The 22,194-nt window shown below is 38.9% G+C and overlaps 1 protein-coding gene across 1 annotated transcript in view; it reads right to left on the bottom strand.

Moving 5' to 3' along the window:
• The window catches only part of TXNL4B (thioredoxin like 4B), a 45,255-nt gene that overhangs the window by 5,078 nt on the left and 17,983 nt on the right, over nucleotides 1-22,194 (bottom strand). The gene's annotated exons all lie outside the window — the stretch shown is intronic.

The following is a 22,194-nucleotide window of genomic DNA, read 5'->3' as shown; positions in this document are numbered from 1 at the left end:
GGATCAGAGAATGCAGAAATCTGCATGTTTTATATGGCGGCTCCTGTATTTAAAATCTGAGCTGATGTTGTACCAGCCCATTAAAACTGATCTGTGGAGCAGATGTGAATCAAGGTCTCCAATTGAGGTGTCTGGCTCATTCCATCCTGTGGCAGCAGTTAGAAACTCTCATGAGCCAGGAGCACCAGCAAGGGGAAGGTTGCGGGAGGAGGAATAATACCAGGAGAATGACCACCCCAGCCAGGGTGGGGGCCATGAGGGCACCAGGGGGTGCTCTTCACTCCAGGACTCACTGCAGCTGGGGGGAAGAGGGCAGGCAGACGTTGGAGTTCGACCTTGGGAGATCTACTAATCCTGCTGATGCCCCATTTTTTTCACCAGGAAAAATAATGGTATGGAGGATTAAATGATATCCTAATAGTATAACTTTTACAAAGGTGTGTTCTATGTGTCAGGCACATTAGGTACTTTTTAGCTGTGCGCAGTCATGTTAATTTTGTGTGCCTCAGTTTCCCAAGTGCAAGAGGAAGAGAAGGACATTATCTATCTCAAAGGGTTGTACAAGGATTAAATATAAAGAGCAGTAGTGCTACCTGACTAAAAACATTATTTTTGATATTTCTAATCACCATAAAAGTCTGGCAAATCGGTATTATTATGCCCGTATTTACAAATAAACCTAGGGTTTGAGACATTAAATAACTTCCCCAAACCAAGCAGCCAGAACCAGCAGAATTAGGCCCCAGGGCCGAAGTATCTCCTGATGCACGTAAAGGACCTCACAGGACCTCTGAAAAGTATTACTTGTTCTTTTTCACTGTTGCTTTCCCCCTCAAAGTTCATCTTCTTTTAACAGATAGACTTCCTACTGTGGACCATTAATTTTTTAAAAAACCTTCAGAGATACTTGTCCTGGGCACAGGATTGGTCTGAAATAAGGTGGTAGAATGGGGAATGGTGATCAAAGCTCGGAGCCCGGGAGGGGTGGGGAACCTTCTGTAGAAACCTCAGCACTAGCCGGAGCTGGGCCTGAGGCTCCAACATATAGCAACTTCAAACAACAATCATTTATTACCTCACAAAGTGTCTCAGGAGCAGCTTAGGAGGGTGGTTCTGGCTCAGGGTCTCTCATGACATTGTAACCAAGACATTGGCTGGGGCTGCAGTCAGCTGACCTTCACTGGGGCTGGAACCACTTCCAGATGGTTCACCCATGTGGCTTGTGAGGAACTGCTGGCTGTTGGCAGGATATGTTGGCAGTCTCTCCATAGGACTGCCCGAGTATCCTCAAATCATGGCATCTGGTTTCTCCTAGAGAGAGGGATGTAAGAGGGAGCAAGGTAGAAGCTACAATGCCTTTTATGACCTTGTCTTGGAGTCCTATACCATTACTTATGCCACTTCATTGTATTCATTAGAATAGGGCTGCCAGTATTAGCAAAACTAACAAACAAAAGCAACTGGTACAACCCAGTTTAATTTGAATTCCAGATAAACAATGAATAAACTTTTAGTATAAGTATTCCCATGAAATATTTGGGACATACTTACACTAAAAATTTGTTTATCTGAAATTCAAATTTAATTTGGTATCATGTATTTTATCTGGCGACCCTATGTTACAAGCAAGTCATTTGGTCCAGCCTACACGCAAGGGGAGGGGAATTTGTTTCCATTTTTGGAGGGAGGAATGCCAAAGAATTTGTGGAGAGATTTCCAAACCACTACAAGCAGCATTTTGAAAACTTGCATTTGCCCCTGGTATCTGTGGTTACCTGCATGGGAGCCTAAGGGGATGAAGCAGTTCTGGATAAGAAAGTTCACTTTCCTAATAATCTTGTACATTTGTAAGTTTACAGAAAATTGTGCACAATATTTTCTTTGCCTCTCAGATAGCCCTGTGAAGTAGACGAAACAGTGATCATGATCCTCACTTTACAGGTGAGGAAGCTAAAATGCCTCCTCCAAGATGTTATGAGCAGAAATGGTGGAGGGAGGACAGATTTTTTTAGTATGAAGCCTAGCATTTGTTCTACTCTACCCAGTAGTGTCCTGATACGCTACTCATGCCTTCACAATAGAAGGTGCCTCCATGTAGCAGACTCATGTTCTCCCTTCTGCCATGTTGTTATCTCAAATGGGTAATGGCATTTGTGGATCCTCACTGCCGTGCTGTATCCTGGGTAATGGGGGAGGACCCTGGGAGAAGCTGAGGGCCCAGATGCAGTCCTCTCTCAACACCCACAAGTTCTGGGATCCACCAGAACTGGCTGGACCACTGGCTGACTGTGGGAATCCAACCCACTATAGACCCTCTGAACTGCGTGACTCAAGAGTGCCCTTGGGAACATCATTCCCTTTCTCCAGGAGGCAGCCAACCTCACTTGAAAGACTTGCCTTTTGGCTATTGTTGAGAGTGCTGCTATAAACATTGGGGTACAAGTGCCCCTATGTATCAGTACTCCTGTATCCCTTGGGTAAATTCCTAGCAGTGCTATTGCTGGGTCATAGGGTAGGTCTATTTTTAATTTTTTGAGGAACCTCCACACTGTTTTCCAGAGCGGCTGCATCAGTTTGCATTCCCACCAGCAGTGCAAGAGGGTTCCCATTTCTCCACATCCTCTCCAGCATCTATAGTCTCCTGATTTGTTCATTTTGGCCACTCTGACTGGCATGAGGTGATATCTGAGTGTGGTTTTGATTTGTATTTCCCTGATGAGGAGCGACGTTGAGCATCTTTTCATGTGCCTGTTGGCCATCTGGATGTCTTCTTTAGAGAAGTGTCTATTCATGTTTTCTGCCCATTTCTTCACTGGATTATTTGTTTTTCAGGTGTGGAGTTTGGTGAGCTCTTCATAGAGTTTGGATACTAGCCCTTTGTCTGATATGTCATTTGCAAATATCTTTTCCCATTCCGTTGGATGAGGCACCATTTTGAAGGAAGTGGTAGATGTCAGGACATTTCATTCCTAAGTACTTCATAGCCTGAATCTTCTAAAAATGAGGACATACTCCTGTGAAGCCATAATTCTAAGATCACACCTAAGGAAATTAGCCATGATTCTCAAATATCCTCTGACATTCAGTCCATATTCCAGTTTTCCTTATTACCTTCAAAATATCTTCCATAGTCAATCAAGGCTCACCTATGTGTCTCTTAGTCTTTTAAAATCTAGAACAGTCACCTCTGAAGAGATCAGGTCAGTTGTCTTGCAAACAGTTCTATATTCTACATTTATTCCCAAAATAAAGGTTATATTCCCTTTAGCCTTTGAGCTCCATTTCATTGGGGTGTGAATATATGACCAAATCCTACTGAAAGATAAAAGTGAAAGTATTGTGTGCAACTTCTGAGAAGTCTTCTACTGCCTGGAACATGGGTATGACGGCTGGAGCTCTGGCAGCCACCTTCCACATGAGAATCAGAGTCACCCCAGAGGCAAAAACTGGAAAGGGCTTTGTAGAACTTCCAACATCAGCTCTGTCTGCTTATTCCCCACCTCTTTTGAGAAAATAAAAACTTGTGTGCTTAAGTCCCTGTTAATTGGGGTTTTCTTTCACATATATCCAAATTTAGTCCCCACCAATAAGCCAGATTACGGCGTACTGTAATCTTGTATTTGCCTGAAAGATATGTTATCTGCTTTCTACTTGGCTAAGACACATTTCAGGATTTCTTTTTCCTTCAGGCGTAGATCTCTGGTACCAGTGCACTGTGAGAATGTGGTCAAACTATTATGTTACCTAACCTCTAGTGTTGAATGAATCTTGGCAGTCAGGAAAATTTTCTGTGAGAACTTTGTGGTTATAAATGTGAGAAATGAAGTTAGTATGGCTTGTCATGTGTAAGACAACACCAGGGGAGTGTGTGTGCAGAGTGAGAATGACCTGGAATTGGCACAAGGCAAGTTTGTGAAATACAAACCTGAGCAGCAACACAGGGCAAGGCTGCAAAGGGCAGGGCCTTTAGGAGAGAAGAAGCACTGGGTGTTGTATGTAAGTGATGAATCACAGGAATCTACCTCCAAAACCAAGAGCACACTGTATACACTGTATGCTAGCTAACTTTACAATAAATTATATATATGAAACAAAAAACAAAAAACAAAAGCAGATAATGACAGAGAGAAAATAAAAGAATAAATAATGGCACAAAAGAGTAAATGTGTACAGGACCAAGGAGTATAAGAAAGAAAAAAAAATGGTTATTTCTGGGGCATAATGTATAGTATCTCAATCCTACAATAAAATATACATATTTAACACAATTAAAAAATGAAACAAAAAACCCCAAAACATGCAAACTCTGCATTCTTGCCACAGCCCAGGAGAGGTTTTCTGTGTGTTGAGAACTCCATTTGGGAAGTGTCCCACAGGAAACAAAAGGAGTTACAGCATGTGAAGGCAATCTGGTTGCACCACTTTATCCCCATGGACCACTAGAGTTGACTTAATGGGTCCAGGAACAAAGCTATGCCTGGAGGGTCAGAATAGTTCCTGGGTCAGCTAGACCTCCCCGCCCCAAGCCTGTGGAAGACATGTAACCTTGATGCTGTCATTTCAGTCTTTGGTTATTTGAGAAGCTGGCCAGCCTTTTGAGCTTCAACTACTCTCTTGGATATTGAATTTATAGTCCTATAATGAATTCAGTGACATCTTCCTACCTCAAAAGGGTGAAAAGTATGGATCCCAAGTCTGGGAATCTGAAAGAAATCATTCTGGTTAGGGCAGGATTTCAAATATATTTGAGACTCTGGTACAACCACTGAAACACACACACGTGTATATATGTGTTTATGTGTATATGTGTGCATGTGTGTTTGCATGTGAGAGAGAGACACGGAGAGAGAGAATAAGGCTGACCTATAATTCATTTATTCTTTCACTCATCCATTCTTCCAAAACCATTTACTGAGATTCTGCTTCCTGCCAGTGGCTGTGCTGCATATTGAGGATGAAGACAACGGAATTTTCTACCATATCTTATGTCTCAGAAGAGACAAATACAAACACAACTGACCAGAATCCAGTGGGGCACACTCTACAACAGTGGGAGGCACCCAGTGCTTCCCTAGCAGAGAGGGACTCCTCTGGGGGCATGGCCTCACACAGCTGCAGTGATTTCTCTGTGTGGCTAGGACTAATTTCATACTATTTCCTGGGGTCATCATTATGCAAATCCCTAATTTCTTGGAGCTTGAAGTAGAATTTTAACACCATTCCTTCTAGAAAGATCTGTCATGGGACCAGAATGGATGGTTCAACTCTTCCCGGAACCTGGTTGGCACTCAGAACACTGTTCCCAAATGCTTTGCCAGACAGTTTCCTTGATTTATTTCCTAATGCTTTTGCAGTCATGGCCCACGTGGTCTTTGCCTGCTTCCTGGCTGTGATGCTCCCAGGGCCCCAAGTGAGGGCAGGGTATGAGTGAGGGTGTGTGGGAAAACTGGGACTGGGGATTGGCTCATCTCAAAAGTAGCCTCCAGTTTGCAGCATCAGGCTTCTCCTGCCCTGAGCAACAGTACTTTTGGGTCTTCCCTGAAAAACAGATATGGAGCCTGAGAAACCCCTCTTGAGTTTAGTCTCTTTCTCACTGTTTCCAAGGGCCATGAGTTCCTCTCCATTTGAGCTCCATTCTCTTTTCCTCAAGCTCAGCATCTAATTGGCTTTCTAAGATGGGGTCAGTCTAGAATCACTGGAGGCTCAAACCGAGTGCCAGTCCTTAGCTCTTGGTTCAGTGTTCAATTCTATACTGAAATCCTGTCCCCAGTTCTAGTCCCCAGTCCCCATTTACTGGGGTTTGCTGGTGTAGATCTTTCCCCAGTTCCAGTCTGCTATTTCCATTAATGGAATTTGCTGATTTAGTCCACACTGGGAACTGCTGGAAATGCACACAAGGGGATTATTATGATTATAATAATGTTAAAAAAAGAAACAAGCCCAAAATGGAGTCATTTCCACCCCCCCCCCTTCTTCCCTGCAACAACAAACTAAGACTTAATTACAGTTTCAACCCATTCCAGGAATGTGACTTTTTATCAATCAATGTGAAATTTCCTGATCAGCAATGGTGAGGTAATCTGTATGATGAAAACCTTGCCCGTTCCGTGTATCCAAAGAAGAAGATGTCCTGGCCAGAAACAATCAAATCCTCCCTCCCTCACTTCATTTGTGTTTCTTTCTTTTTTGCTAATAACTTCTTTGCCCACCCTTCTTGCTATAAAAACCTTCCATTTTGTAAAACTCCCCACAGCATGCTCTCTACTTGTGAGACGGGATGCTGCCTGATTCATGAATCACCTAATAAAGCTAATTCAACCCTCAAATTTACTTGGTTGAATTTTGTTCTCTAGCAATATCTTCATAACTTTGACCTCTGACCAATTTCAAACTGGCAAATTATATTTGAAGTTTTGGCAGACTCTGTGGGTTGACCAGGTCTGGCTGGCTGTCTTACTGCTAGAAGCTGCTTTGAGAATAATATTTGATTTAAAAGCTTGGAACCTAGAAAGAAGTTCCTCATTTATAAAGTGTCAGGGTCGATGCTTCTTCTTCTTCATCTTCTTCTTCTTCTTTTTTTTTTTTTTTTAGGGTTGAGCTACTTTTGGGAGTCTTTTTTAAAAGCTTGAAAAATCAGCATGTATGTCTCCAGTGACCCAGTTTTCAAGAAGAGAATTGGCAGAACTAAGGGAGTACAGCTGGGAACCAATGTCCATGTTCCTGGCACAGCAGGATCACGTAGTCCCTGCCCCCTGGTGACAGAGGGAAAGTGAGATAACCTAAAAAGAGGCAGAAGAGTGTGAACATCTATGTTTAATTTTCTTATTGAGCCAAACTGAAATTTTGAACAACATGTGCTGTTCTGGATTCAACACTCAATTATTCATTCTGTTCTAAGGTCATGTATACTCCTGGGAAAATTCAGCAGCTCTCATTCCATGGCTGCTCGTGCACTTGTGTCCACAGTATTCCACCACTTCTGAAATGTTTATTATTTTTCCATTTTTGGCATCGCTGAAATTGAGATGCATCTTAAATTGATGGCATCTTAAGCATTTTACCAGAATTTAATTGGCAGAGTTTTCTCTTTCTTATAATTCATAGCATATCAAATTTGATGAAATATGCTAGTGGTTCCTGATGCAGAGCCATCAAGGGCAACGGTCAAAAATTCTTGGGATGTTTTACAGTGTAAAAAGCTGATTTTATTATAGTATGGGGATAGGAACTGTGGCCAGAAAGAGCTGCACTTGTGTTTGTGAGGAGTGACTGATTGTATATTTTTAAGTTTGTGGAGGGAGGGTGGATAGAGATAACTTTAAGTTTCCAAGGAATTTCTGTATGGTGAAAGTAAGGTCTCCAGGACTTTGGAGGTCTCACTAGTGTCAAGATAAGGTTGCTTTTAGCCTCCAATGAAACATCAATATGAAGACAACCATGAGTTCCTTGAGCAATGTCACACTCTGCATGTGTCAGGTATTTGTCAGTGGGCTGCAAGTTGTAAGGAGATTTAATTTTAGCTACCTTTCTCTTGTCTTTGTTCTCCTCATTAGTTTCCCCACTTTGGCTATCTTAAAAAAATATCAATGACCAGTGCACCCTTGCATGCATTTTTATGTAAGAGGGATGTAGTATGATCTGGGCATCAGGATTTTTAGAAGCTCCCAAGAGATTTTAAAGTACAGCAAAGTTTGAGAACTGTTAAAATAAGGTATTTCTGCCTTATTCAAGCTTTTTTCCAACTCCTAAGCTTCATGACCAGCCTCCTTACAGATTCTATTTATTATATATGGTACACTCCTCTGTCTCAATTAATCATGTCCTTCCAACTCCATCCACTGATCATCCTTTATTTTCTCATTAGAATGTCAGCTCCAGGAGGGCAGGAATTTCATCTGATTTGTTCTCAGTTATATCCTCAGCACCTAGAACACCTAGACATATTGTAGACACTTGATAAAGATTTGATGAATGAATGGATATTTCTTCTTTTAAATTCAGTGCCCTGATACACTCATTTCTCACACAATTTCCAGTAAAAGTGGTATTATGTTTAGATGATTTCCAAATCTGGTCCTGTTTCCAGTGGTCATCTTTCAAGCCCGAATTTCACATTAAAATTCATTTAAAAACTTGAGTTCACCGTTTTCTATTCCCAACCCAAACCCTAACACCATCCCAGCCTGCCATATGTATCTACAGAATCAGTTTCCTCCCTGAGTCTCAAGCTTAATATCTTGAGTTATTTTCAAGTCTTGTCTTCCCCATATTTAGTTACTCACTAAGTTTTGCAATTTGCTTTTCTGAAAATTCTCTTGAATTTGTCCCTTCCTTTAAGTTGCCACAACACTGAATTTGTCTTCTTGGCTTCTGTTTATTCACATTTAAAATGATTTCACATCCACCTGCTAGCAATTGTTTGTTTTTTTTAATGCTTATGAAGGTTAAATATATGACACAAATAGCACAAAGGATGGGAGAATGTAAAGAGAATTACATTGCTGTAAAGTTCTTGTATTATTTGGGAAGTGATAAAGACAGTAACTTAAAGTAGATTGTAATAAATCAGGGATGCATATCTTGAAATCTCTGAGATAACCACTAGAAAAATAATAGAAGAATATGTAACAAAATAATGAGAAAACATTTTAAAAATTGAGTAATACAAAAAAGGCAGGAAAAAAATAAAAAGAAAATGTATGATTAAATATAAAACAAAGAGCACAATGGTAGGCTTGAAACCAGCTCCATTAGGAATTACATTAAATGTAAATAAACTAAACATTCCAGTTATAAAAGGCAAAGATTGTCAGAATTGATGAAAAAAAATCAGTATGGAGAGAAACATTGCTAAGACTAATGTCAAGGAGCTTGCTATGTTTTCTTCTAGGAGTTTGATCATTACAAGTCTTACACATCTAAGTGTTTAATCCATTTTGAGTTAATTGGTGTATATGGTATAAGAAAGTGGTTCAGTTTTATTCTTTTGCATGTAGCTGTCTAGTTTTCCCAACACCATTTATTGAAGAGACTGTCTTTTCGCCATTGTATATTCTTGCCTCCTTTGTTGTAAATTATCTGACCATATATGCATGGGTTTATTTCTGGGCTCTCTAATCCATTCCATTGATCTATGTGTCTGTTTTTATGCCAATACTACACTGTTTTGATAACTATAGCTTTGTAGTCTAGTTTGAAATCAGGGACCATGATACTTCTGGCTTTGTGCTTCTTAAGATCATTTTATCTATTCAGGGTGTTTTGTGTTTCCATACAAATTTTAGAAGTATTTGTTCTAGCTCTGTGGAAAATGCCACTGGAATTTTGATAGGGATTGCACTGACTCTGTAGATCACTCTGGGCATTATGGACATTTTAACAATATTAATTCTTCCAATCTATGAGTATGGAGTATCTTTCCATTTATTTGTGTCTTCTTCAATTCTTTCATCAATGTCTTTTTAAATTTTTTTTAAATTTTTATTAAAAAAATTTTTTTTACATTTATTTGTTTTTGAGAGACAGAGAGAGACAGAGCACAAGTGGGGGAGGGGCAGAGAGAGAAGGAAACACAGATTCAGAAGCAGAATCCAGGCTCTTAGCTGTCAGCACAGAGCCTGACACGGGGCTGGAACTCACAAACCATGAGATCATGACCTGAGCCAAAGTTGGACACAACTGACTGAGCCACCCAGGCACCCCAATGTCTTTTTTTTTTAAGTTTCTTTCTTTCTTTCTTTCTTTCTTTCTTTCTTTCTTTCTTTCTTTCTTTCTTATTTGAGCATAGGTGACATACATTGTTACATCAGTTTCAGGTGTACAGCATAGTGATTTGGCAAGTTTATACATTAGGCTATGTTCATTACAAGTGTAGCTACCATTTGTCATCATACATCGTTATTATAATATTCTTGGCTATATTCCTTATGCTGTGCCTTTTATTTCTGTGACTTTTTCATTCTAAAACTGGAACCCTGTATCTTCCATTCCCCTTCACCCATTTGCCCATCCCCCCACACTCTCCCCTGTGGCAACCATCAGCTTGTTCTCTGTGTTTACAGGTCTGATTCTGCTTTTTGTTTATTTATTCCTTTTTTTTACATCCACATATCAGCTAAATCATATGGTATTTGTCTTCTCAGTCTGACTTATTTCACTTAGCATGATATCCTCTAGATCCTTCTATTTGTCTCAAATAGCATGGTATCATCCTTTTTTATGGCTGAATATTCCATTATATATATATATATATATATATATATATATATATATATACACATATACACACATATATATGTATACACACACACACACTACATCTTCCTTGTCCATTTGTCTATCAATGGACATTTAAGTTGTTTCCATATCTTGGATACTGTAAACAATGTTGCATAGGGGTGCACATATCTTTTTGAATTTGCGTTTTGTTTTCTTTGGTAAGCACCCAACAGAGGAATTATTGGATTATATGTTATTTATATTTTTAATACCTCCATGCTCTCTTCCACAGTGATTGTACCAATTTATATTCCCATCAACAGTATACAAGTGTTCCTTTTGTCCACATTTTTGCCAACACTTTTTAGTTTTTGTCTTTTTTATTTTAGCTATTCTGATAGGTGCAACACATTCCTTTTCATTTCTTGTATTATTTATTTGAGCCCCCCTTCTCTCTTTTTTCTTCTTTGTGAGTCTAGATAAAGGTTTGTTGATTTTATCTTTTTGAAGAACCAGGTCTTAGTTTCATTAATCTTTTCTTTTTAGTCTTTTTAGTCTCTATTTCATTTATTTCTGCCCTGCTTTATTACTTACTTTCTTCTACTAATTTTGGGCTTCATTTGTTCCTTTTTTAGTCCCTTTAGGTATAAAGTTAAATTGTTTATTTGAGATTTCTCTTATTTCTTAGATTTTGGTATGCCATATTTCTGTTTTCGTTTGTCTCTAGGTATTTTTTAAATTTCTTCCTTGATCCAGTAGTTGTTCAGTAACACGTTGTTTAATCGCAATGTATTTGTAGCTTTTCCAGTTTTCTTCTTGTAATTGATGTCTAGTTTCATATCAATGTAGTCAGAAAAGATGCTTGATAGAATTTCAATCCTTTTGAATTTATTGTAACTTGTTTTGTGGCCTAAAATGCGATCTATCCTGGAGAATGTTCTCTGTGCACTTGAAAAGACTGTATTCTGTTGCTTTTTTTTTCCCTTAAAAGTAATCTCTATGCCCAACATGGGGCTTGAAGTCATGACCCCAAGATCAAGAGTCACATACTCTACCGACTGAGGCAGCAAGATGCCTCTATTCTGCTGTTTTTGGATGGAATGTTCTGTATATATCTGTTACGTCTGGTCTAATGTGTCATTTAAAGCTGATGTTTCCGTAATGATTTTCTGTCTGGATGATCAACCCATTGATGTAAGTGGGGTGTTAAAATTCCCTACTGTTACTGTATTGCTGTCAATTTATCCCTTTAGGTCTGTTAACATTGGCACATATTTTGGTGCTTCTATGTTGGGTGCATATATAAGTGTTATATTTTCTTATGGGATCGACCATTTCATCATTAGGTAGTGCCCCTCTTTGTTTTTTGTTACAGTCTTTGTTTTAAAGTCTATTTTGTCTGATATGAGTATAGCTGCATCAGCTGTCCTTTTGTTTCCATTTGTATGAAATATTTTTTTCCACATTTTCACTTTCAGTTTGTGTGTGTCTTTACTTCTGAAGTGGGTCTCTTCTAGGTAGCATATAGATATGTCCTTTTTAAAAAATTTTTTTTAAGTTTATTTATTTTGAGAGACAGAGAGAGCAGAGGGGGGGGGTAGCGAGAGGGAGAGAGTGAATCCCAGGCAGGCTCCATGTTGTCAGCACGGAGGCTGATGTAGGGCTTGCACTCACGAACCGTGAGATCATGACCCGAGCTGAAACCAAGAGTTGGACGCTTAACTGACTGAGCCACACAGGCACCCCTGTCTTTTTTTTTTTTTTTTTAATCCAATCATACACTGCACATCTCTGCTCAGAGAATTTAATTCATTTACATTTAAAGTAATCACTGACAGGTATGTATTTATTGCCATTTTGTTAATTGTTTTCTGGCTGTTTTTGTAGTTCCTTTCTGTTCCTTTCTTCTCTTTCTCTCTTCTCTCACAGTTTGATGACTTTCTTTAATGTTATATTTAGATTCTTTTCCTCTTCTTCTTCTTCTTTTTGTATTTACTTTGAGGTTACTATGAAGTTCACATATCTTACTTATCCTATGTTTGTAACAGTCTACTTTAAGTTAATGGCAACTTAAATTTGAACACATCCAAAACTACATTTTTATTCTCTCTGATGTTTAATGTTTCTGATGTCACTTTTTATGTTTTAATTTTACATATCCCTTAACTAATTATTGTAGTTTCTGTTAATTTTACTATTTTTGTCTTTTAACCTTCTTAATAGCTTTATAATTAACCCTTTACCTTTACTATATATTTACTTTTTTCCAGTGAGATTTTTACTTTCATATGTCTTCTTATTATTAGTGCCATTTTTTTTTCAGCTTAAATATGTCCCTTTATTTTTTTAAATGTTTATTTTCGAGACAGAGGGAGACAGAGCATGGGTGGGGGGTGGGGGGGGGCAGAGAGAGATGGAGACACAGAATCTGAAACGGGCTCCAGGCTCTGAGCTGTCAGCAGAGAGCCCAATGCGGGGCTTGAACCCACGAACCGTGAGATCATGACCTGAGCCGAAGTCGGACGCTTAACTGACTGAGCCACCCAGGCACCCCAATATGTCCCTTTAATATTTTGTGTAAGACTGGTTTAGTAGTAATGCACTCCTGTAGCTTTTGCTTGTCTGGAAAACTTCTCTTTACTTCCAATCTGAATGATAACCTTGCTGGATGGAGTATTCTTGGTTTGAAGCTTTCTCCTTTCAGCACTTTGAATATGTCATGACACTCCCTTTGGCTTGAAAAATTTCTGCTGAGAAATCTGCTGACAGCCTTATGGGGTTTCCCTTGTAGGTAACAATCTGTTTTTCTCTTGCTGCTTTTAAGAGTCTCTCTTTAACTTTTGATGTTTTAATTATAGTGTGTCTTGGTATAGCTCTTTTTGGGCTTATCATTTTTGGAGCTGTCTAGATTCCTGGACCTAGATGTCTATTTCTCTCCCTAAGTTAGAGAAGTTTTCAGCCATTACATCTTCAAATAAGTTTTCTGACACTTTCTCTTACCCTTCTTCTGGGTACTCTATAATGCAAATGTTATTCTGCTTGATGTTGCTCCAGTGGTCACTTAAGTTACTTTCATTTTTTAAAATTGTATTTTTCCTTTTGTTACTCTGTCTGGGTGAGTTTCATTGCTCTATCTTCCATGTTGCTGATTCATTCTTCTGCTTTATCCAGTCTACTGATGAACCCCTCTAATGTATTTTTCAGTTCAGTTTTTGTTTCTTCAGCTCTGCGACTTCCGTTTGGTACTCTCTTATGTCTTCTATGTCTTTGTTGAAGTTCTTACTGTATTCATCCATTTTTCTTCTGAGTTTGGTGAGCATCTTTGTAATCATTACTTTGAGTTGCTTATCAGGTAGATTACTTATCTCCATATCATCAAGGTCTTTTTCTGAGGTTATATCTTATTCTTTCATTTGGAACACATTTCTTTTCCTGCTGATTTTGCTTGATTCTCTGTGTTTATTTCTGTGTATTAGGAAACAACATCTATCTCTCTGTCTTGAAGGAATGGCCTTGTTTAGGTGATGATCCTTTTCATTCAACCTTGCCCTAGTTTTCGGTTGTCTCTTGAACCTTTGTCTAAACTGCCTGATTTATTCTTATTTATTTATTTATTTATTTAGCGAGTGTGAGTAGGGGACAGTGGCAGAGAGAGGAGAGAGAGAGAGAGAGAGAGAGAGAGAGAGAGAGAGAGAGAGAGAATCCCAAGCAGGCTCCATGTTCAGTGCACAGTATGATGTGCGGTTTGATCCCACAACTCTGGGATCATGTTCTGAGCCAAAATCAAGAGTTGGACGCTTAAACAACAGAGCCACACAGGCACCCTTAAATTTCCTGATTTATTCTTGATATGACCCTGTTGTGGGAGATGTGCCAAGACCTGTCAGTGCTCCAAGGGGAGGTATTTCACTTAGCACCTGGTTTCAGGTTGATTGGAAGCCAGACTCTGAGGAGCAGCTTTTAAAATATGCATATATACACAGTCCTGTGGGGTTGCAATTGTAATGCCTGCTGTCCTTCAGACCAGGAGATCTGGAGGTGTCCCCTGTGTGACAACTCCAAAAATCAGGGTTCCAGATGAGTGTATAAGCTCCTTTCTGGGAAGTCTTGTTGAGCTGTAGGAAGGCCACGGGGGTATGGAATGATGATATCTCCCTGTTTACATTCCCTGGGAGTGCCTCCTTAGCCTCTAAGGAGGCTGTGGAAAGCCTGAAGCTTGCCTCTCAGGCTGAAGCTCCAGGCTAAGGAAATAGGTTTTTTCACAGGAAGACTGGGAGTTGTAGCCTGTCAAGAACTGTCTGATTGTTACGGTCATATTGAGCTCTGGAACAGCCCTCTTGGCTACCAAGGCTAGGCAATCAAGAGGTGTCCCCGTGTGGGTTGAGTGTGCCTGCGAGCTTTGGCAAGACTGCTGGAGAGTGTTGGGGGTGAGGCACCCTAGCACCGTCTAAGAGGCAGCAGGAACATGTCTTAACTCTTCTCACCTATGAGTTTTAGCAAAGCAGCAGGATAGTGCCTTGTCTGCGCACATGCTGGCTTCAGGCTGAAAGCAGGAGAATGCCATCGCCTCTTGCACTTGCCAGCCCTGGCCACGGGGCAGGGAAGTGTTGCAACCACCTGTGTTTGCAGACTTTAGCTATGGAGTGGGAGAACTCTGTGACTAGTCAGGGAGTGGGGGAGTGCTGCAATCATTGTGCTCTCTGACCTCAGTAAATGTCATGACCCTCTGGCCCTGACCATCCCAGCAAGTTGGCAGGAGAGTGCTATCTCTGAGCTCACCTGCCTGCGCTAGCAGGCCATGTGGAAAGAGTGTAACAATGGTGTCCTCCAGCACCTCCATCTCCAGAGAGCATCTCAACTGTGCCCTGGCCCTCTAGCTGATGTCACCAATCAGCATATATTTCCCTCACATATGGTCTAGGTGCTTTTCAAACTGCTGTTTTATGCTGGGTCTTGGGGTGAGAAAGACCATATGTGAGCCCTCCAAGAGGGGAATCTCAGTTTCCTATACCACTTTAGGACCTCCAGATGTCAGCCCCACTGTTTTTCCAAGTTAGACATTCTGGAGCTTGTCCTTCTGTTACAGATACTAGAGGTTGGGGTGCCTGATATGGAGCACCAACCTCTTGCTCCTCTGAGAGAAGCATCTGCCTGGTGAGATCCCTCCTTATTGTGTTCCCGGGCTGGGGGTGGGTTTTTTTTGGTGAGAGTGTGTCTCTGACTCTCTTATCCATCTTGATGTGGTTCTTTAATCCTTTCTTTTGCAGAGAAGTTTCACTTAGTTTTCAGATATTTTTCAGAGGGAAATTATCCATATGCAACTGTAGATTTGCTATGTCTGTGGGAGGACAGGAGTTCAGGATCTTCCTGTGCCACCTTCTTGGACCCTTCCCCCAACCCCATTTATAATCTTCCCGTAAGAGAACCACAGGCCTATATGACTTCATTGGAAAATTCCCCCAAACAATTAAGAAAAATATTATCAATCTTACACAAACTCTTTCATGTAATAGAAAAATAGGGAACACTCTTCATATTTCATTAAGAGATCAACATAAACTTAATATTAAATCCTGATAAGGATATTGCCAGAAAGGAAATTTATAGATTGGTATTTCTTATTTCTTATGAACTCAGATGGAAAAATCCTAAAAAATAATCAATAAATCAAATACAGCAATATATAAAAATTATATTACATCATGAGAAATTGAAGTTTATTCCAGAGGTGAAGGTTGGTTTAACATTTAAAAATTGAGCAATATAATTCACCACATTAACAAAATAAATAATCTTATTAATAAAGAAAAATATTTGACACTTTATGCTAAAAAAAAACTCAACAAACTAGGAATAAAAAGGAACTTCCTTAATCTGATAAATGATATCTACAAAAAGAAACAACAAACACAACAAACAAAACAAAAAAGCCTAGAGCTAACATAATACTTAGGAGTGAAATTCTGAATGCTTTTTGTCTCCCTGAGTTTGGGAATAGACAAGGATGCTCATTTCCCACTTATGTCTAACATTGTAGCAAAAACCCTAGTTAGTGCAATAAGGTGAGAAAAATAAATAAAAGATACAAAGATTAGAAAAGAAGAGGTAAAAAAGTCATTATTTGCAGATGACATGATTGTGTACCTAAAAAAATTAGATCAAGGAAACTATTAGATTTAATTAGTGAATTTACAAGTTTGCTGGATATAACATCAATATACTAAAATCACGCATACTTTCCTACCTTCACTATAAACAATTAGCAAATTAAATGAAAATATCACTTATAGTAGCCATAAAAATTGCATACTTAGGAGTAAATCTAATAAAAGGGGTGCACGAGATGTATCTTAAAATGTACAAGGCACTGAAATTAAAGACAAGTTAAATAAATGAGGGGATATACCATGTTTAGGGATTGGAAGACTCAATATTGTCAAGATGTCAATTCTCCCCAAATTGACCTAGAAATCTGATGCAATCCCAATCAAAATCCCAGCAGGACATTTTCAAATCAATAAGTAAAAGACATTTCATAAAGAAGATATCTAAATGGACCAATAATAATATAAAAAGTGCTCTATAGGGTTGCCTGGTTGGCTCAGTCTGTTGAGCATCCAACTTTTGGTTTTGGTTCAGGTCGTGATCCCAGGGTCATGGGATTGAGCCCTCTGTTGGGCTCTGCCCCGAGTGTGGAGCCTGCTTAAGATTCTCTTTCTCCCTGCTTCTGCCTCCCTCCCTCTCTTGCACTGTCTCTCTCTAAAAAAAAAAAAAAAAAAAAAAGCAGCACTATATATCATTCAATATCTGTGAGATGCAAATGAAAGCCATCATTATAATTTGCTGTGTATGTGTCAGAATGGCTAAAATTGAAGTGTACTGGCAACGATACGGAGCAACTGGAATCTGAGCAACTGGAATATTACAGGTGGGAGTGTATAGTGGAGAATTGTTTGGCAGCATCTACTAAAGCTAAACACCACTGGGGCACCTGGGTAGCTCAGTGGGTTAAGCGTCCAGTTTTTTATTTTAGCTCACGTCATGACCTAAGGGTTTGTGAGATTGAGCCCTGTGTTGGGCTTTGTGCTGACAGGTTGGAGCCTACTTGGGATTCTCTCTCCCCCCCCCCCCCTGCCCCTTCCCTGCTCATGTTATAAACAAACAAACAAACAAACAAACTTAAAAAAATAAATCTAAACACTGCCTACCCTATGACACAGCAAGATATTTATTCAAGAAAAATGAGCACATGTATTCACCAAAAGACATGTGCAAGCAAGTTCATAGTAGCTTTATTTATAATAGCCCAAACTGGAATAAATTCAAACACCCATAAACAGAGAATGGATAAACCAACTGTGGTTTATCCATACAATGGAATACTTCTCAGGAATAAAAAAGAAGCAAACTAATGTGACAATATGGATGATTCTTACAGACATATGATGGGCAAAAGAAGCCAGAAACAAGTGACTACTATTTGATTCTATTTATATGAAGTTCAAGATCAGGCAAAACTCTCATGACAGAAGTCAGAATACTGGTTACTTTTTGAGGGTTGGGTGTTCATTGCAAGGAACTCAACATAGTCTTCTGGGTGCTAGAAATATTTTATATCTTGACCTAATGTTTTAAGATTTGATGTTTGTCTAAGATTTGATGTTTTTAGTAAATGACGCTAGATCAATTGTATACCCATATGGAATAAAATTAGCCTGGCCTCCTACCTTACTTCCCTGAATTTATGTAAGGTATTTATAACAGACAATTTAGAATCATAAAGTCCCAACAATGAAGGAATACTTAAAGTATACATGACACGTCTTTAAGTTAGGACTATGATGTGGCATTGAAAGTGTTTTAAAGAGTTTGCTACATAGAAAATGCCTGTAATATTGGGTAAAAAAGGCAGACCACAAAAATTATATATAGATATAGATATAGATATAGATATAGATATAGATATAGATATAGATATAAGGAATTATCAACACGATGTAAAAGAATGTACAGAGAAAAGCCTGGAAGAAAATGACACTAAAGTGTTAATAGTGGTTATTGGTTGTCTTGGAGTGCAAAATAATGGGAAGACTTTTTTCTTATTTTTATTTTTCTGTAGCTTGCAAAATTTCAAGACTTCAATAATGGTAGAACTTTTAAAAAATAATTTTTTCCTTCCAAAACCAAAACTCTACCCTTCAAGTTTCTCTGCCAACTGCTGTCCTGCTTTATTAATTTTTTAAGCTTTTCTGCTTTCTGTTCTCACCACAAAATGTGTTCCCTACATCCTGTGGCTGGCTACTCTCAGCTGTCACCTCCTCATCTTGTCCCATCCTAATTCCAAGTCAGAAGGCCTTTGGGCTGGATATTATTTTTTTCTTTCTTCTTTTAAAAATTTTTTTTCTTAACGTTTATTTATTTCTGAGAGAGAGAGACAGAGCATGAGTGGGGGAGGGACAGAGAGAGAGAGGCAGACACAGAATCTGAAGCAGGCTCCATGCTCTGAGCTGTCAGCACAGAGCTCGATGCAGGCCTTGAACTCAAGAACTGTGAGATCATGACCTGAGCTGAATTTGGATGCTTAACTGACTGAGCCACCCAGGCGCCCTGGGCTGGATACTCTTAATTGTCAAGTTAATAAAGGATGCCAAAGGCAGAGAGCCTGTGAACTCTCCCTTGTCGGTTATAATAGAGCTCAGGTTTTGTTTACAGGCAAATGCAAATTTTTTTTTTTTTTGAGAAAAAAAGCTTTATTTTCAAAGTCACAAGTAGTCTTCATTTTAATTTTTTTTTATTAACTTGTTTTTTTATATTTTTGCATTTACATCCAAATTAGTTAGCATATAGTGCAACAATGATTTCAGGAGTAGATTCCTTAGTGCCCCTCACCCATTTAGCCCATCCCCCCTCCCACAACCCCTCCAGTAACCCTCAGTTTGTTCTCCATATTTATGAGTCTCTTCTGTTTTGTCCCCCTCCCTGTTTTTATATTATTTTTGTTTCTCTTCCCTTATGTTCATCTGTTTTGTCTCTTAAAGTCCTCAGATGAGTAAAGTCATATGATTTTTGTCTTTCTCTAATTTCACTTAGCGTAATACCCTCCAGTTCCATCCACATAACTGCAAATGGCAAGATTTCATTCTTTTGGTTGCTGAGTAATACTCCATTGTATATATATACCACATCTTCTTTATCCATTCATCCATCAATGGACATTTGGGCTCTTTCCATACTTTGGCTATTGTGGATAGTGCTGCTATAAACATGGGGGTGCATGTGTCCCTTTGAAACAGCACACCTGTATCCCGTGGATAAATGCCTAGTAGTACAATTTCTGGGTCGTAGGGTAGCTCTATTTTTAATTTTTTTTTTTAAATTTTTTTTTTTCAACGTTTTTTTATTTCTTTGTGGGACAGAGAGAGACAGAGCATGAACGGGGGAGGGACAGAGAGAGAGGGAGACACAGAATCGGAAACAGGCTCCAGGCTCTGAGCCATCAGCCCAGAGCCTGACGCGGGGCTCGAACTCACGGACCGTGAGATCGTGACCTGGCTGAAGTCGGACGCTTAACCGACTGCGCCACCCAGGCGCCCCTCTATTTTTAATTTTTGAGGAACCTCCACACTGTTTTCCAGAGTGGTCGCACCAGCTTGCATTCCCACAAATGCAAATTTTCATGCATCTAGTGGGTAAGCATTTATTCGAATTACAGTGGTGGTGAGAAATGTCTCATTTTAGATATTCTAGGAGGGGCATTTGCAGCCCAAAGAGAAAACTTCCACCTCCGCTTCACAGGATCACAGAGCAGCGCAGTCATGTTGCAGCATGTATACACAGTAGGAGAAGTTGTGGCCGTTTATAATGCAGATTCTCAGACTCTGCTCAGACTGGATCAATTCTCTGCAAGGAGGGGCCTGGGCTTTGCCTCTTAATGTCTGTCTGGTGATTCTCCCCCACCCTCCTTCACTTTTTAAATGTTATTTGATACCAACATACGTTTTGAAAAATTATTTATTTATTCATTCTTGTTCTATTCTATTTCTTAGAGAAAGAGTGTGAGTGGGGGAGACAGGCAGAGGGAGAGAGCCCAAAGCTGGGTTGTTAACAATAATTTATTTATATTTACATATGTGATTTTCTCTTATGCCTTCCTCCTGGCTCCCTATGAGAAGTAACATTTTACATTTTGTGTTTTCCATTCTTTTAAAATATTTAAAAATACAGTTTTTTCTTCTTGGCATCTAGGCCTATAAGACATATTGTTTAGTTCTGCTTGTTTTAAAAAAAAATTTTTGGCCTCAAGAGAAAGAAGTTTATTATTTTTTATGAATTTTTTGTGATAAAGTATATATAACAAATTTTCTGGTAACAGTTCTAAAGTGTACAATTCAATGGCATTAATTACATTTGCAATGTTGTGTAATCATCACTACCATTTCCAAAAATTTTCATCACTCCAAACAGAAACTCTGTACCCATTAAGCAATAATACTCCTCTGTCCCCTCCCCTAGGCTTTGGTAACCTCTACTTTGTGTCTATGAATTTGCCTTTTCTAGATATTTCATAGAAGTAGAATCATACGATATTTGTCTTTTTGTGTCCGGTTTCTTTCACTTAGCATAATATTTTCAAAGCTTATTCATGTTGTAGCATGTGCCAGAACTTTTTATAGATGAACAGTAGTCTATTGTACATATATGCCACGTTTTGTTTATCCATTCATTTGTTGAAGGACACTTGGATTGTTTCTACCTTTTGGTTATTGTGAATAATGCTGTCAGGAACATTGATGTACAAGAATCTTTTAGAGACCCTATTTTCAATTATGTTGGCTATATACCTAGAAGTAGAACTGCTGGGTCATATAACAATTCTATGTTTAGCTTTTTGAGGAACCATCATAGTGTTATCCACAGAGACTACACCATTTTATATTCCCTACAGCAGTATATGGCAGTTCCGACTTGTTCACACCCTTGCCAACCTTTATTATGTATGTATATATGTGTGCATATATATGTATATGCACATATATATATACACATAGATATATGTATTATACAATTTCAAACATATATTTTGAAAATATGTATATTTTAATATATTTATTTTATTTTGTTATTTTGAGAGTGATAGAGAGCGCGCACACGTGCAAACAGGGAAGTGGCAGAGAGACAGGGAAAGAGAAGAGAATCCCAAGCAGAGTCCATGCTGTCAGCCCAGGGTCTGACATGGGGCTTGATCCCATGAACTTGAGATCATGACCTGAGCCAACATCAAGAGTTGGATGCTCAACTGACTGAGCCACTCAGGGGCCCAACATATATTTGACTGTAGCCATCCTAGTAGGTATGAGTGCCATCCTGTGTGTGTGTGTGTGTTTTTATATCAAAGTTTTAAAATAATCTCTACACCTCATGTGAGATTTGAACTCATGACTCTGAGATTGAGAGTGGCATGCTCTTCCGACTGAGCCAGCCAGGTGCCTTGGCATCCTGTGGTTTTGACTTGCACTTCTGTAATGATATTTCCAGTGATGGTGAGCATCTTATCATGTGCTTATGTGCTTATTGGTCATTTGTGTATTTTCTTTTAAAAAAATGTTGGTTCCAATCATTTGCCCATTTTAAAAAGTAATATTTATTTATTTATTTATTTATTTATTTATTTATGTATTTATGTATTTATGTATTTATTTATTTATTTAAAAATTTACATCCAAGTTAGCATATAGTGCAACAATGATTTCAGGATAGATTCCAGTGATTGATCACCTATGTGTAACACTCAGTGCTCATCCCAACAAATGTCTTCCTTAATGCCCGTTACCCATTTAGCCCATCCCTCCTCCCACAACCCCTCCAGCAACCCTCTGTTTGTTCTCTATGTTTAAGAGTCTCTTATGTTTTGTCTCCCTCCCTGTTTCTATATTAATATTTAAAAACATTTTTTTAATGTTTATTTATTTTTGAGAC

This window comes from Panthera pardus, unplaced genomic scaffold, assembly GCF_024362965.1.
Source record: "Panthera pardus isolate Hobbes unplaced genomic scaffold, ASM2436296v1 HiC_scaffold_19, whole genome shotgun sequence".
Classification (NCBI taxonomy): domain Eukaryota; kingdom Metazoa; phylum Chordata; class Mammalia; order Carnivora; family Felidae; genus Panthera; species Panthera pardus.
This window is presented reverse-complemented; position numbering and strand designations above follow the sequence as displayed.